Genomic DNA, 14,201 nt, shown 5'->3' with positions numbered 1-14,201 from the left:
CTCGCACTCTCTCTCTCTCTCTCTTTCTCTCTCTCTCTCTCGTTCGTTATCACACAAGAGTTCAAAGTTTATGCCTGCACAATGTCATATGTGGGAAAGTCATCATTGGAGATGTAAATGTTTAGATGATCAACCTGTCATGGGTTTCATTACATTTCAGAGGACAACAAATAGAACTATAATCAGCCTGCAATTTCAAAACTCTACAACGTCATTAAGAATAAATGTACGACATACTGTTATATCTACAATTACACCGTTTGAAAGATAAACTATATCCTCATGCGCAAACATGCACGCACGCAAACATACATATATGTGTAAACAACATACAATCATTTTTTTTAAAAAGGCAAACTGTTATCTATACTGTATTTCTACTGTGTGATTGAAGTTTCTCCTTAATTGCGGGTAGGAGATTGGGCCTATCTGAATAATGTCTTTTTTATCAATAACATATTGAAGGCTTATTGTGTATATGGTTGTAGATTATAAAGTAAGATTATTAATTTTGTATGAAAACATCTTTATTTGGATTTGAGCTCAGATCATTAGTTTTTCCTCAGGAAATCCTGGTGTACCAGATATTTGGCATGTTCTTTACTAAACCTTTAGTATTATACATGATCTTGCTGCCAGCGTTGAATATTATAGTAAACGAAACAAATATATTTGCAGTAGATGCATTAGGCAAAGTTGATTGCAGGTTTTATCTAAGCAATACACCAAACTTTAGGATAGGAAAACTGTACCAATAGTGCGAATTGCGTCCATTAATGTCTTGCTTACAAACTAATTCAGGAGGGATTTTATTTGATTCACAACCTCCTTAGAAATGAACACCATTTCTCTACTTGCATGTGTCTTGTAGAAAGATCTAAGAGCCATATATATACAGACGCTGGCGGCCTTCATTTGATTGCAAGTCGATGAAAGGGTACTTTTACGTTCAGAATGTGTGCATGGTCCTAAATTGTACTAGCGTTTCTCGCTGTAACCTAATTGTCGCTCACTTATGTTTTGTATGCCAACGCCACAACTTAAAGTCTTCCATCAGGAGATGGGGTTTCTCACACAGAATGTCCCTCGTTTGATAGATGCCCCGTGAATCCAAAATCAAAAGCAATTATTTTGTCATTGAGGATGTATTAAACTGCATGCCATAGCATTCATAGAACTGTATGCCTGAGAATGTGCAGAAATGCATTTCTGTCTATCGAAACAAAAGCACACCTGATGTTTCTATCCAGAACTCAAACCTGAGTAAATCATAAAATAGGGAGTTGCAAAATTAATGCTAAAACAGTTCTCTGGCAATCAAGAAGTCTAGTAAAAGTAATGCCACCAATGTCTTTCATCAGTACATTTTGGAATTAGAGCTACAATGAAATGATTTTGCAATATTATCAGCCTATTACAAACCCAGTTTGAAGTGAGACAGAAATGTGACTCGGATTGAATCTTGAAAAGGTAAATAAAAGTCAGACGGAAACTTGCCGAAAACATGGAAGTCAGACGATATTTTTGAATAGTAAATGGAAATCAGACGAAGTCTTGGTAAAGTATGTTTAGGTAGATTTCTGAACACAAGGGAATTCGACTGCTGTATTCCGAATTCAATACCAAGGTATTGTTATATTTATCCGAAAAGTCACAAACGGGTCTAGAACTGGACTATGCCAAGCGAAGTTCGGACAAGTGGCACATTGTTTCAGATTGTTCAAGACAGACTGAGCGTGTTGCCGAGCGGATTTATTTTAATCGAAACACTTTGGCGCAGAAACACTATCCATATTTTAAAGATACAAATGATTTCCTGGAAAAAACTGACCAAACTTACAGCCTCTTAAAACTGTATACTTGGAGAAAGAAAAGTGTGCAACGGCCATAAATTACCATTTTTGTACGTTAGGTGTATTGAGGATAGTTTCCTCGTTTGGACCCATGTGGAGGAAAAATAGTTTCCTGACTGGATAAAACAACCAACATTCATCAATTAAAATTAAAACGAAAAAGAAATGGAATAAGGAGTAGATTTCCTAAATTTGACATTATACAACAGAATAAACTTGCAAACGGGAATAATCGGGACATTAGGATATATTTAAAGGAGATTCATCAATTGTTACGTTAAATACCTTTCCTGTAAGGCATGGGTTCAGGAGCATTGTTAATTCCAAACACATATTTCCCACACGATTTTGCAACATCAACAAGATTTAATGACGCTTGTTCGATGTATTTCGAGAAATAAGTTGAAAAATCAAGCAAGTGGTTAAACAGAGACCTGAAGTTTTAAGAAGAATAAATATTCTCAACAAAACAAAACTAACAATTTCGTTTTTTGTTAGTTATATTCGACGTTCTTAGTTTTTCTCCTTTATATTCCATACAACTTTACAAAACAAAAAATAACAATTACGATCTATGTTGGTTTCAGTCCACGTTCTTTTTTTCTTTTACATTCCTTAAAAGCTTGCAAAACAAATGTAACAAGTACGTTCTTTGTTGGTTAAAGTCGATCTTCTTTTTTTCTTTCTTACATTCTTTACAAGCTTACAAATTAAAACTAACAATTATGTTCTTTTTTGGTTTCAATCGACGTTCCGCATCTGCAAGATGACTTATTGTTGTTACAGCTCTGTGAAGATAACAATTCCAAAATGTTGCACCGTATAATTGTAAATATAACTTTATCAAGCATATTTATTCTTAATAGGGTTGTCAACTTTTGAAAGCTGAGGCTGATTGAAGTCCTGAAGATTGATCTCTGAAAGGTAAAGAAATGCAAGACAGGTTGATCATCTAGCCATCTACAACTACAAATATAACTTCCCAACATATGTCACATACACAACGAGAAAACACCGATATTATTTTCACCGAAAGCATAACTTAGGAAGAAAATTATAATATATTCAATTGAATTCGAATCGCAATTATGCGACTATTTATTTCAATTGAAACCTTTAAAGGGAGGAAATCACTGGCCGCACATGGTGTCTGAAGCCATACACTGCATTATACTCCTCATCAAGAGCAGAAGACTTCTTCCAGGACATGGTGATTATCACAATTTTTGCACGATCAGTTGCGTTCAAAACATTTAAAAGAACGGAAACATGGTACTTATTGGAAATGTAACACGTGCAGTTACATACAAAGCCAGTGAATGAACAGGAGCCGTGGTGATGCATAGTTATAGCAGAAACAGTTGCATTTGAAAATCCGAGAAACAGAATAAACTCTCTAGCCGAAGATGTTACCTACTTATGATATTGATCAAGTGGTAGTCAGTATTTATCACCTTCAGACACACACAATAAGAGAACGGGAGTAAAATGAAATTTGTTGATTTTGAAATAAGGACAGACCAAGTTTCATGAAAATGTCTTACAATTTTAGAGCGAACTAACTGAAGACATTTTATTCTTAATTCTTACTGATTATATGGACAGACATACATTCGCAGAGTAAATGTGAATTTTTTTGAACATCAAAGTTTTCCTAATTTGACTTACTTGTTCATCTTTGAACTGCAACGATAAAACACTTAATTGACCATATGCCTTTTGTATGGTTTCGCTTTCTAATGAACCGAACACTTGATTGAAAATTCAGGCGTGAATATGCTTTGGCGCATCATCTTAAATTAGTATCATATACTTTCTTTAAAACATAATCTGGACACTAGAATAGTTTTAAAGGAGATTCATCAATTGTTACGTAAAATACTTTTCCAATAAGTCGTACGTTCAGGAGCATTGTCAAATTCCCAATACATATCTCCCACACGATTTGTAACAATCAACAACATTTAATGACGTTTGCTTGTTGCTTTTCGTGAAATAGGTTAGAAAATCAAGAAAGTGGGTAAACTGAGACTTGATGTTTTAAGAATAATAAAGATTCTCAACAAGAAAAATCACAACCTACCAATTACGTTCTTTGCTGATCCCCGGTCGAGTCATACCAAAGACTTACAAAATGCTACTAACAGCTGCCTCGCTTCACGCTCAGCATTAAGAGGTTAGTGTTAGGACTGGTCCGCCTGGTGTCAGGATAATATGACTGGGTTGGACATCATGCTACATGTCTGCGGCATGATGCCCCAGTACTAGACATAACTATAATCTGTCGCACTGCGGACATCGTAGCGATATGACTGATAGATTATTAAAGCTACGTTAAAAATCCAAATCACACACACACACACACACACACACACACGCAGACGCACACATGTTCTTTGCTGGTTTTAATCGACGTTCTTATTTTTTCTTCTTTCCATTCCTTACAACCTTACACAACAAAAGATAACAATTACGTTATTTGTTAGTTTCAATCGATGTTCAGCATATGAATCAAAGTTTGCAAGAGAAAATTTGTGTGAATATTTGTGTGATTTGCAACAACAATTTCCTGATGCGTTTCAAAGTTACACTTTGAATAGAGCTTACAAAGGAAATGAAAATATAAGGAGCATTTTGGGCGAGATCCAGTCTTCCGAGTATCGACAAGCCTGGTTTTTAAAAGTGTAAATCGAATGGTAGTAAGTGGTGAATGTTTCTAATTAATTCAGACCTAGCAATTAACGTTAAAACAAAATCAAAATTGTAAAGTTAAAAATATAGTTCATATGATGCGTAAACCATGTTTTATGTGATGTATTGTTTAAACTGTATAAAGAGAATGCAGAGGAAACCAAAAGGCATTTAATTTATTTACTTTTAATGAACATTCTGCGGGACCATTATGGTACATAGATTCATTCGCATCTATCTGTCTGTCTCTATGTATAACTGTATGTCTGCTTCAATCTCAATCCATTGTAAACCTGTCTGCCTGTTTGTCTGCCTATATGTCTATTGTATTGCCTGTTCAAGTATTTTGATTCTCTTGATGGGTATCTTCCTTCGTTGGAATGATGAAATATATATCTATATATCAATCTATCGATTGACCGATAGCTTTATTCCGTCTATATATCTTGATGGGCATGCTCCTTTTTGAGAATGAGTACATTTCATACACAACTAGTAAAGTTTCAAAATCTTAGTCTTTCGTCATCATTAAACTATTCAATTTGCTTCAGAACAAGAAGACAGAATAACTTCAAATTACTTTTGTTTTTACATTCATCGCCAGGCTTTCTTCTCCAGTTACTTGTCGACATTATGTCCAAATAATGAAGATAATGACCCAAATATAAGTCCTTCCTCCAAGGACAAAAAAAGCTGTCGCAAATGACCAAAGGAAAAACTGATTTTAATGAATTTTAATCATTATTGCATAGGATAAGAAGGAACTTAGTGTCACTATAAAGTGTTTTTTATTTCTCTTAGTTTTCTCTGACGATGGTGTTTTCTGACATATGTAATTGTGGTTAAGATTAGTCTTTCTTGTATACATAAACTGGTTCTCTAAATTCAAGAATGAAACTATGCAATCAAAACTGGCAGAAGTTAAATAATTATTAGCATACATTTTGATAAGGATGTCTAAAACAAACTTTTTCTGTATGGGTGTGGAGGTTAATTTTGTTCAGAGGAAGATAAGAGTGCAATGAAAAACTATGCTAATCCACTGGTCCATACAGTAGTTATATTTGTTCAAGAATTTCAGTACATCCTCTGAAGCTGAAGTTGTAAATGGGGTTCTGGGAAGTTAACTTCCAATTAATTGTACTTGACTAACTATATGAAAACCTATTTCAAGTTTTGGAGAAATGACAATTCACCAGCGTTTCCGAAATGAATCCGTCAAAAGTATTGCATTTACACGAATAATTGAAAATGAAATATTTCACTCATGGCTGTCCCGAGAGATTGCTTCAACCATTTACCAGGATACTACAAAATGAGTATTAACTTTCATTTCCAAAATGGTGGGCTCGTCCGGGATTTGAACCCGGGACCTCTCGCACCCAAAGCGAGAATCATACCCCTAGACCAACGAGCCTCACATGGGAAATAATCGTGCCATTATCCGCCTTTATATTTGTCCTGCATACGAGCCGCTACCTTATCGACAGCTTGATATCAGTGCGCTGCTGTTACTCAGATCCTTGCACATGAAAAGATTATATCATAGATGAAACGTACATATTTCATTTCCTTGTGTACATTTCATGCACAAATAGTATTGTTTCGAAATATCAGTCTTTTGATATCATTTACTATTCAGTTTGCTTCAAAGCTAATCTCCCAAATCTATGAGACATACACATATAAGTCCTTCTTCCAAGGAGAAAAAACTGTCGCAAATGACCCATGATCAAACTAAATTTAATGAATTTTAATAATCTTTGCATCATTTAAGACCAGATGATAGGAAGGAACTTAATGTTCCTATAAAGTGTTTTCTTTTTCTCTCTTAGTTTTCTCTGAAGAGGGTGTTTTGTAATATATGTAATTTATGGATGACATTATTCATTGTTGTATACACAGACTGGTTCTCTAAATTCAAGACCGAAACTATGCAATCAAGCTGATTGTTGTTGTGGGTAACACATGAAAAGTAATTAGTTGACTTTGTTTAGACTAACATGCTTTAAGATAAAGTCGATTTCCGATGACGAAGACATATTTAGAATTAAAATGATATTTATTTGCATGCTTCTAAATGAAATCCAACTCATCTGAATTTTACTGTTGATAATAATCAAGAGTTTCAGATCTACATAATATTAATTGCTGCCGATAGACCCTTGGACAATCCGTTGATCAAACAGCATTCTCCATTCGCCGGCGTCCCCGTTTGACACTTGCATTATGCATGAAGATGAATGCATGCTGATGTATGTCGATGGAAGCCAAATTTGCCATTCTAGTCGACGGTCATACCATTAATTTGACAGTTGATTTTCACAACAACAAAAAAGATAATTCCAGTAGGCGGATTAGGCAAGGTTCGTTTTAGGTTCTCTCTAAGCAGCACATTCATCTTTCGTTAAAGATATGATAGGAAATCTGTACAAATATTATGAATTCGTCCATCAATATTTTGCTTAAAAACCAATTCCGGATAGACTTTGTTCTATTTACAACCTCCTTGAAAACGAATACCGTTTTCTACTAAAATGCATCTTGTGGATAGATGTGAGATGAAATTCAAGCAGACAAGACCTTTGAAGAGACTAGCAAGTGAGAAATCATGTGGCTGTCTCCAATTTAGAAAGTGCTTCAATCCAAGTAATCTACGCCGTTTCAGAATCAAATAAAGAGATGTGTTGTGTCGGTTTATTCTAACAGCATGCATTGTAACCCCATAGGCAGTCAATCAATAAATCAACGCCTACTGAATTAGATGACACAGACATGTAAATGACATTAGGCAGTTAAGGTAAAGACACGGTGGGGAGATAGGCCCTTACGAAGCAAGGGAATAATGTGCATCGGTGGTTCAGTGGTAGAATGCTCGCCTGCCACGCGGGCGGCCCGGGTTCGATTCCCGGCCGATGCAAATTTTTTTTATATAGTTTTAGAATCTTTGCATAATCCAATATTTGTAATAACTCTTTTTGCCCTAGTCTAATTTTCGCTCACTTTTGTGTTTTATGCCAACTCCACAACTGAAATCGGAACAGTCCTTGAATCAGAAGCTTGGATGTCTCACACTGAGTGTCCCTCGCTTCCCGGAAAAAAACATGGATGTTGGTGCAAAACAGCTTTCCATTACAGTGGGACAGATCCTTATCTTGTCTATAAGGAGTTTCTAATTGGAACTGTAGGAAGAGCGTAATAACCTTCATTTTTCAGTCAGAGGTTAATCTTTAAATCCGGATGACGATGCCTATCGCCCTTAATTATTTTAACACAAGAACATTTCAGTGTACTGAACGTGTTATTATCATTTACTTTATGACACTAGAATACTCTTTTAGAGATGTCTTCAATTTATTTCAACATTTATGTCTGTCTGTAAACCTCGTTTCACGTTTGACCTTCTCCAGCCAACTTTGACTCGAATTTCATTGAACTGATTTCAAATCCAGACTGAAAGGAATGATACTAAGTTCCTATTCACAATGTTTTTGTGTTATTTACAGATTACTGTATCAAACGATCATTGACCTCTCTCTCTCCCTCTCTCTCTCTCCCTCGCACTCTCTCTCTCTCTCTCTTTCTCTCTCTCTCTCTCGTTCGTTATCACACAAGAGTTCAAAGTTTATGCCTGCACAATGTCATATGTGGGAAAGTCATCATTGGAGATGTAAATGTTTAGATGATCAACCTGTCATGGGTTTCATTACATTTCAGAGGACAACAAATAGAACTATAATCAGCCTGCAATTTCAAAACTCTACAACGTCATTAAGAATAAATGTACGACATACTGTTATATCTACAATTACACCGTTTGAAAGATAAACTATATCCTCATGCGCAAACATGCACGCACGCAAACATACATATATGTGTAAACAACATACAATCATTTTTTTTAAAAAGGCAAACTGTTATCTATACTGTATTTCTACTGTGTGATTGAAGTTTCTCCTTAATTGCGGGTAGGAGATTGGGCCTATCTGAATAATGTCTTTTTTATCAATAACATATTGAAGGCTTATTGTGTATATGGTTGTAGATTATAAAGTAAGATTATTAATTTTGTATGAAAACATCTTTATTTGGATTTGAGCTCAGATCATTAGTTTTTCCTCAGGAAATCCTGGTGTACCAGATATTTGGCATGTTCTTTACTAAACCTTTAGTATTATACATGATCTTGCTGCCAGCGTTGAATATTATAGTAAACGAAACAAATATATTTGCAGTAGATGCATTAGGCAAAGTTGATTGCAGGTTTTATCTAAGCAATACACCAAACTTTAGGATAGGAAAACTGTACCAATAGTGCGAATTGCGTCCATTAATGTCTTGCTTACAAACTAATTCAGGAGGGATTTTATTTGATTCACAACCTCCTTAGAAATGAACACCATTTCTCTACTTGCATGTGTCTTGTAGAAAGATCTAAGAGCCATATATATACAGACGCTGGCGGCCTTCATTTGATTGCAAGTCGATGAAAGGGTACTTTTACGTTCAGAATGTGTGCATGGTCCTAAATTGTACTAGCGTTTCTCGCTGTAACCTAATTGTCGCTCACTTATGTTTTGTATGCCAACGCCACAACTTAAAGTCTTCCATCAGGAGATGGGGTTTCTCACACAGAATGTCCCTCGTTTGATAGATGCCCCGTGAATCCAAAATCAAAAGCAATTATTTTGTCATTGAGGATGTATTAAACTGCATGCCATAGCATTCATAGAACTGTATGCCTGAGAATGTGCAGAAATGCATTTCTGTCTATCGAAACAAAAGCACACCTGATGTTTCTATCCAGAACTCAAACCTGAGTAAATCATAAAATAGGGAGTTGCAAAATTAATGCTAAAACAGTTCTCTGGCAATCAAGAAGTCTAGTAAAAGTAATGCCACCAATGTCTTTCATCAGTACATTTTGGAATTAGAGCTACAATGAAATGATTTTGCAATATTATCAGCCTATTACAAACCCAGTTTGAAGTGAGACAGAAATGTGACTCGGATTGAATCTTGAAAAGGTAAATAAAAGTCAGACGGAAACTTGCCGAAAACATGGAAGTCAGACGATATTTTTGAATAGTAAATGGAAATCAGACGAAGTCTTGGTAAAGTATGTTTAGGTAGATTTCTGAACACAAGGGAATTCGACTGCTGTATTCCGAATTCAATACCAAGGTATTGTTATATTTATCCGAAAAGTCACAAACGGGTCTAGAACTGGACTATGCCAAGCGAAGTTCGGACAAGTGGCACATTGTTTCAGATTGTTCAAGACAGACTGAGCGTGTTGCCGAGCGGATTTATTTTAATCGAAACACTTTGGCGCAGAAACACTATCCATATTTTAAAGATACAAATGATTTCCTGGAAAAAACTGACCAAACTTACAGCCTCTTAAAACTGTATACTTGGAGAAAGAAAAGTGTGCAACGGCCATAAATTACCATTTTTGTACGTTAGGTGTATTGAGGATAGTTTCCTCGTTTGGACCCATGTGGAGGAAAAATAGTTTCCTGACTGGATAAAACAACCAACATTCATCAATTAAAATTAAAACGAAAAAGAAATGGAATAAGGAGTAGATTTCCTAAATTTGACATTATACAACAGAATAAACTTGCAAACGGGAATAATCGGGACATTAGGATATATTTAAAGGAGATTCATCAATTGTTACGTTAAATACCTTTCCTGTAAGGCATGGGTTCAGGAGCATTGTTAATTCCAAACACATATTTCCCACACGATTTTGCAACATCAACAAGATTTAATGACGCTTGTTCGATGTATTTCGAGAAATAAGTTGAAAAATCAAGCAAGTGGTTAAACAGAGACCTGAAGTTTTAAGAAGAATAAATATTCTCAACAAAAGAAAACTAACAATTTCGTTTTTTGTTAGTTATATTCGACGTTCTTAGTTTTTCTCCTTTATATTCCATACAACTTTACAAAACAAAAAATAACAATTACGATCTATGTTGGTTTCAGTCCACGTTCTTTTTTTCTTTTACATTCCTTAAAAGCTTGCAAAACAAATGTAACAAGTACGTTCTTTGTTGGTTAAAGTCGATCTTCTTTTTTTCTTTCTTACATTCTTTACAAGCTTACAAATTAAAACTAACAATTATGTTCTTTTTTGGTTTCAATCGACGTTCCGCATCTGCAAGATGACTTATTGTTGTTACAGCTCTGTGAAGATAACAATTCCAAAATGTTGCACCGTATAATTGTAAATATAACTTTATCAAGCATATTTATTCTTAATAGGGTTGTCAACTTTTGAAAGCTGAGGCTGATTGAAGTCCTGAAGATTGATCTCTGAAAGGTAAAGAAATGCAAGACAGGTTGATCATCTAGCCATCTACAACTACAAATATAACTTCCCAACATATGTCACATACACAACGAGAAAACACCGATATTATTTTCACCGAAAGCATAACTTAGGAAGAAAATTATAATATATTCAATTGAATTCGAATCGCAATTATGCGACTATTTATTTCAATTGAAACCTTTAAAGGGAGGAAATCACTGGCCGCACATGGTGTCTGAAGCCATACACTGCATTATACTCCTCATCAAGAGCAGAAGACTTCTTCCAGGACATGGTGATTATCACAATTTTTGCACGATCAGTTGCGTTCAAAACATTTAAAAGAACGGAAACATGGTACTTATTGGAAATGTAACACGTGCAGTTACATACAAAGCCAGTGAATGAACAGGAGCCGTGGTGATGCATAGTTATAGCAGAAACAGTTGCATTTGAAAATCCGAGAAACAGAATAAACTCTCTAGCCGAAGATGTTACCTACTTATGATATTGATCAAGTGGTAGTCAGTATTTATCACCTTCAGACACACACAATAAGAGAACGGGAGTAAAATGAAATTTGTTGATTTTGAAATAAGGACAGACCAAGTTTCATGAAAATGTCTTACAATTTTAGAGCGAACTAACTGAAGACATTTTATTCTTAATTCTTACTGATTATATGGACAGACATACATTCGCAGAGTAAATGTGAATTTTTTTGAACATCAAAGTTTTCCTAATTTGACTTACTTGTTCATCTTTGAACTGCAACGATAAAACACTTAATTGACCATATGCCTTTTGTATGGTTTCGCTTTCTAATGAACCGAACACTTGATTGAAAATTCAGGCGTGAATATGCTTTGGCGCATCATCTTAAATTAGTATCATATACTTTCTTTAAAACATAATCTGGACACTAGAATAGTTTTAAAGGAGATTCATCAATTGTTACGTAAAATACTTTTCCAATAAGTCGTACGTTCAGGAGCATTGTCAAATTCCCAATACATATCTCCCACACGATTTGTAACAATCAACAACATTTAATGACGTTTGCTTGTTGCTTTTCGTGAAATAGGTTAGAAAATCAAGAAAGTGGGTAAACTGAGACTTGATGTTTTAAGAATAATAAAGATTCTCAACAAGAAAAATCACAACCTACCAATTACGTTCTTTGCTGATCCCCGGTCGAGTCATACCAAAGACTTACAAAATGCTACTAACAGCTGCCTCGCTTCACGCTCAGCATTAAGAGGTTAGTGTTAGGACTGGTCCGCCTGGTGTCAGGATAATATGACTGGGTTGGACATCATGCTACATGTCTGCGGCATGATGCCCCAGTACTAGACATAACTATAATCTGTCGCACTGCGGACATCGTAGCGATATGACTGATAGATTATTAAAGCTACGTTAAAAATCCAAATCACACACACACACACGCAGACGCACACATGTTCTTTGCTGGTTTTAATCGACGTTCTTATTTTTTCTTCTTTCCATTCCTTACAACCTTACACAACAAAAGATAACAATTACGTTATTTGTTAGTTTCAATCGATGTTCAGCATATGAATCAAAGTTTGCAAGAGAATATTTGTGTGAATATTTGTGTGATTTGCAACAACAATTTCCTGATGCGTTTCAAAGTTACACTTTGAATAGAGCTTACAAAGGAAATGAAAATATAAGGAGCATTTTGGGCGAGATCCAGTCTTCCGAGTATCGACAAGCCTGGTTTTTAAAAGTGTAAATCGAATGGTAGTAAGTGGTGAATGTTTCTAATTAATTCAGACCTAGCAATTAACGTTAAAACAAAATCAAAATTGTAAAGTTAAAAATATAGTTCATATGATGCGTAAACCATGTTTTATGTGATGTATTGTTTAAACTGTATAAAGAGAATGCAGAGGAAACCAAAAGGCATTTAATTTATTTACTTTTAATGAACATTCTGCGGGACCATTATGGTACATAGATTCATTCGCATCTATCTGTCTGTCTCTATGTATAACTGTATGTCTGCTTCAATCTCAATCCATTGTAAACCTGTCTGCCTGTTTGTCTGCCTATATGTCTATTGTATTGCCTGTTCAAGTATTTTGATTCTCTTGATGGGTATTTTCCATCGTTGGAATGATGAAATATATATCTATATATCAATCTATCGATTGACCGATAGCTTTATTCCGTCTATATATCTTGATGGGCATGCTCCTTTTTGAGAATGAGTACATTTCATACACAACTAGTAAAGTTTCAAAATCTTAGTCTTTCGTCATCATTAAACTATTCAATTTGCTTCAGAACAAGAAGACAGAATAACTTCAAATTACTTTTGTTTTTACATTCATCGCCAGGCTTTCTTCTCCAGTTACTTGTCGACATTATGTCCAAATAATGAAGATAATGACCCAAATATAAGTCCTTCCTCCAAGGACAAAAAAAAAACTGTCGCAAATGACCAAAGGAAAAACTGATTTTAATGAATTTTAATCATTATTGCATAGGATAAGAAGGAACTTAGTGTCACTATAAAGTGTTTTTTATTTCTCTTAGTTTTCTCTGACGATGGTGTTTTCTGACATATGTAATTGTGGTTAAGATTAGTCTTTCTTGTATACATAAACTGGTTCTCTAAATTCAAGAATGAAACTATGCAATCAAAACTGGCAGAAGTTAAATAATTATTAGCATACATTTTGATAAGGATGTCTAAAACAAACTTTTTCTGTATGGGTGTGGAGGTTAACTTTGTTCAGAGGAAGATAAGAGTGCAATGAAAAACTATGCTAATCCACTGGTCCATACAGTAGTTATATTTGTTCAAGAATTTCAGTACATCCTCTGAAGCTGAAGTCGTAAATGGGGTTCTGGGAAGTTAACTTCCAATTAATTGTACTTGACTAACTATATGAAAACCTATTTCAAGTTTTGGAGAAATGACAATTCACCAGCGTTTCCGAAATGAATCCGTCAAAAGTATTGCATTTACACGAATAATTGAAAATGAAATATTTCACTCATGGCTGTCCCGAGAGATTGCTTCAACCATTTACCAGGATACTACAAAATGAGTATTAACTTTCATTTCCAAAATGGTGGGCTCGTCCGGGATTTGAACCCGGGACCTCTCGCACCCAAAGCGAGAATCATACCCCTAGACCAACGAGCCTCACATGGGAAATAATCGTGCCATTATCCGCCTTTATATTTGTCCTGCATACGAGCCGCTACCTTATCGACAGCTTGATATCAGTGCGCTGCTGTTACTCAGATCCTTGCACATGAAAAGATTATATCATAGATGAAACGTACATATTTCA

General features: G+C 35.2%; 3 non-coding genes across 3 annotated transcripts; 1 reads left to right on the top strand and 2 right to left on the bottom strand.

Moving 5' to 3' along the window:
• Positions 1–5,889: 5,889 nt before the first annotated feature.
• On the bottom strand, positions 5,890–5,961 carry Trnap-ugg (transfer RNA proline (anticodon UGG)). Its single transcript has one exon. It is a non-coding gene; the product is annotated as a tRNA-Pro (tRNA).
• A 1,432-nt stretch (positions 5,962–7,393) lies between these two features.
• Trnag-gcc (transfer RNA glycine (anticodon GCC)) lies at positions 7,394–7,464 on the top strand. Its single transcript has one exon. It is a non-coding gene; the product is annotated as a tRNA-Gly (tRNA).
• Positions 7,465–13,978: 6,514 nt separating this feature from the next.
• On the bottom strand, positions 13,979–14,050 carry Trnap-ugg (transfer RNA proline (anticodon UGG)). The gene has a single exon. It is a non-coding gene; the product is annotated as a tRNA-Pro (tRNA).
• Between the last annotated feature and the right edge of the window lie 151 nt (positions 14,051–14,201).

Source organism: Sinohyriopsis cumingii, unplaced genomic scaffold (genome assembly GCF_028554795.1).
Source record: "Sinohyriopsis cumingii isolate HCF-2022 unplaced genomic scaffold, ASM2855479v2 utg003732l, whole genome shotgun sequence".
In the NCBI taxonomy this organism is placed as follows: Eukaryota; Metazoa; Mollusca; class Bivalvia; order Unionida; family Unionidae; genus Sinohyriopsis; species Sinohyriopsis cumingii.
This window is presented reverse-complemented; position numbering and strand designations above follow the sequence as displayed.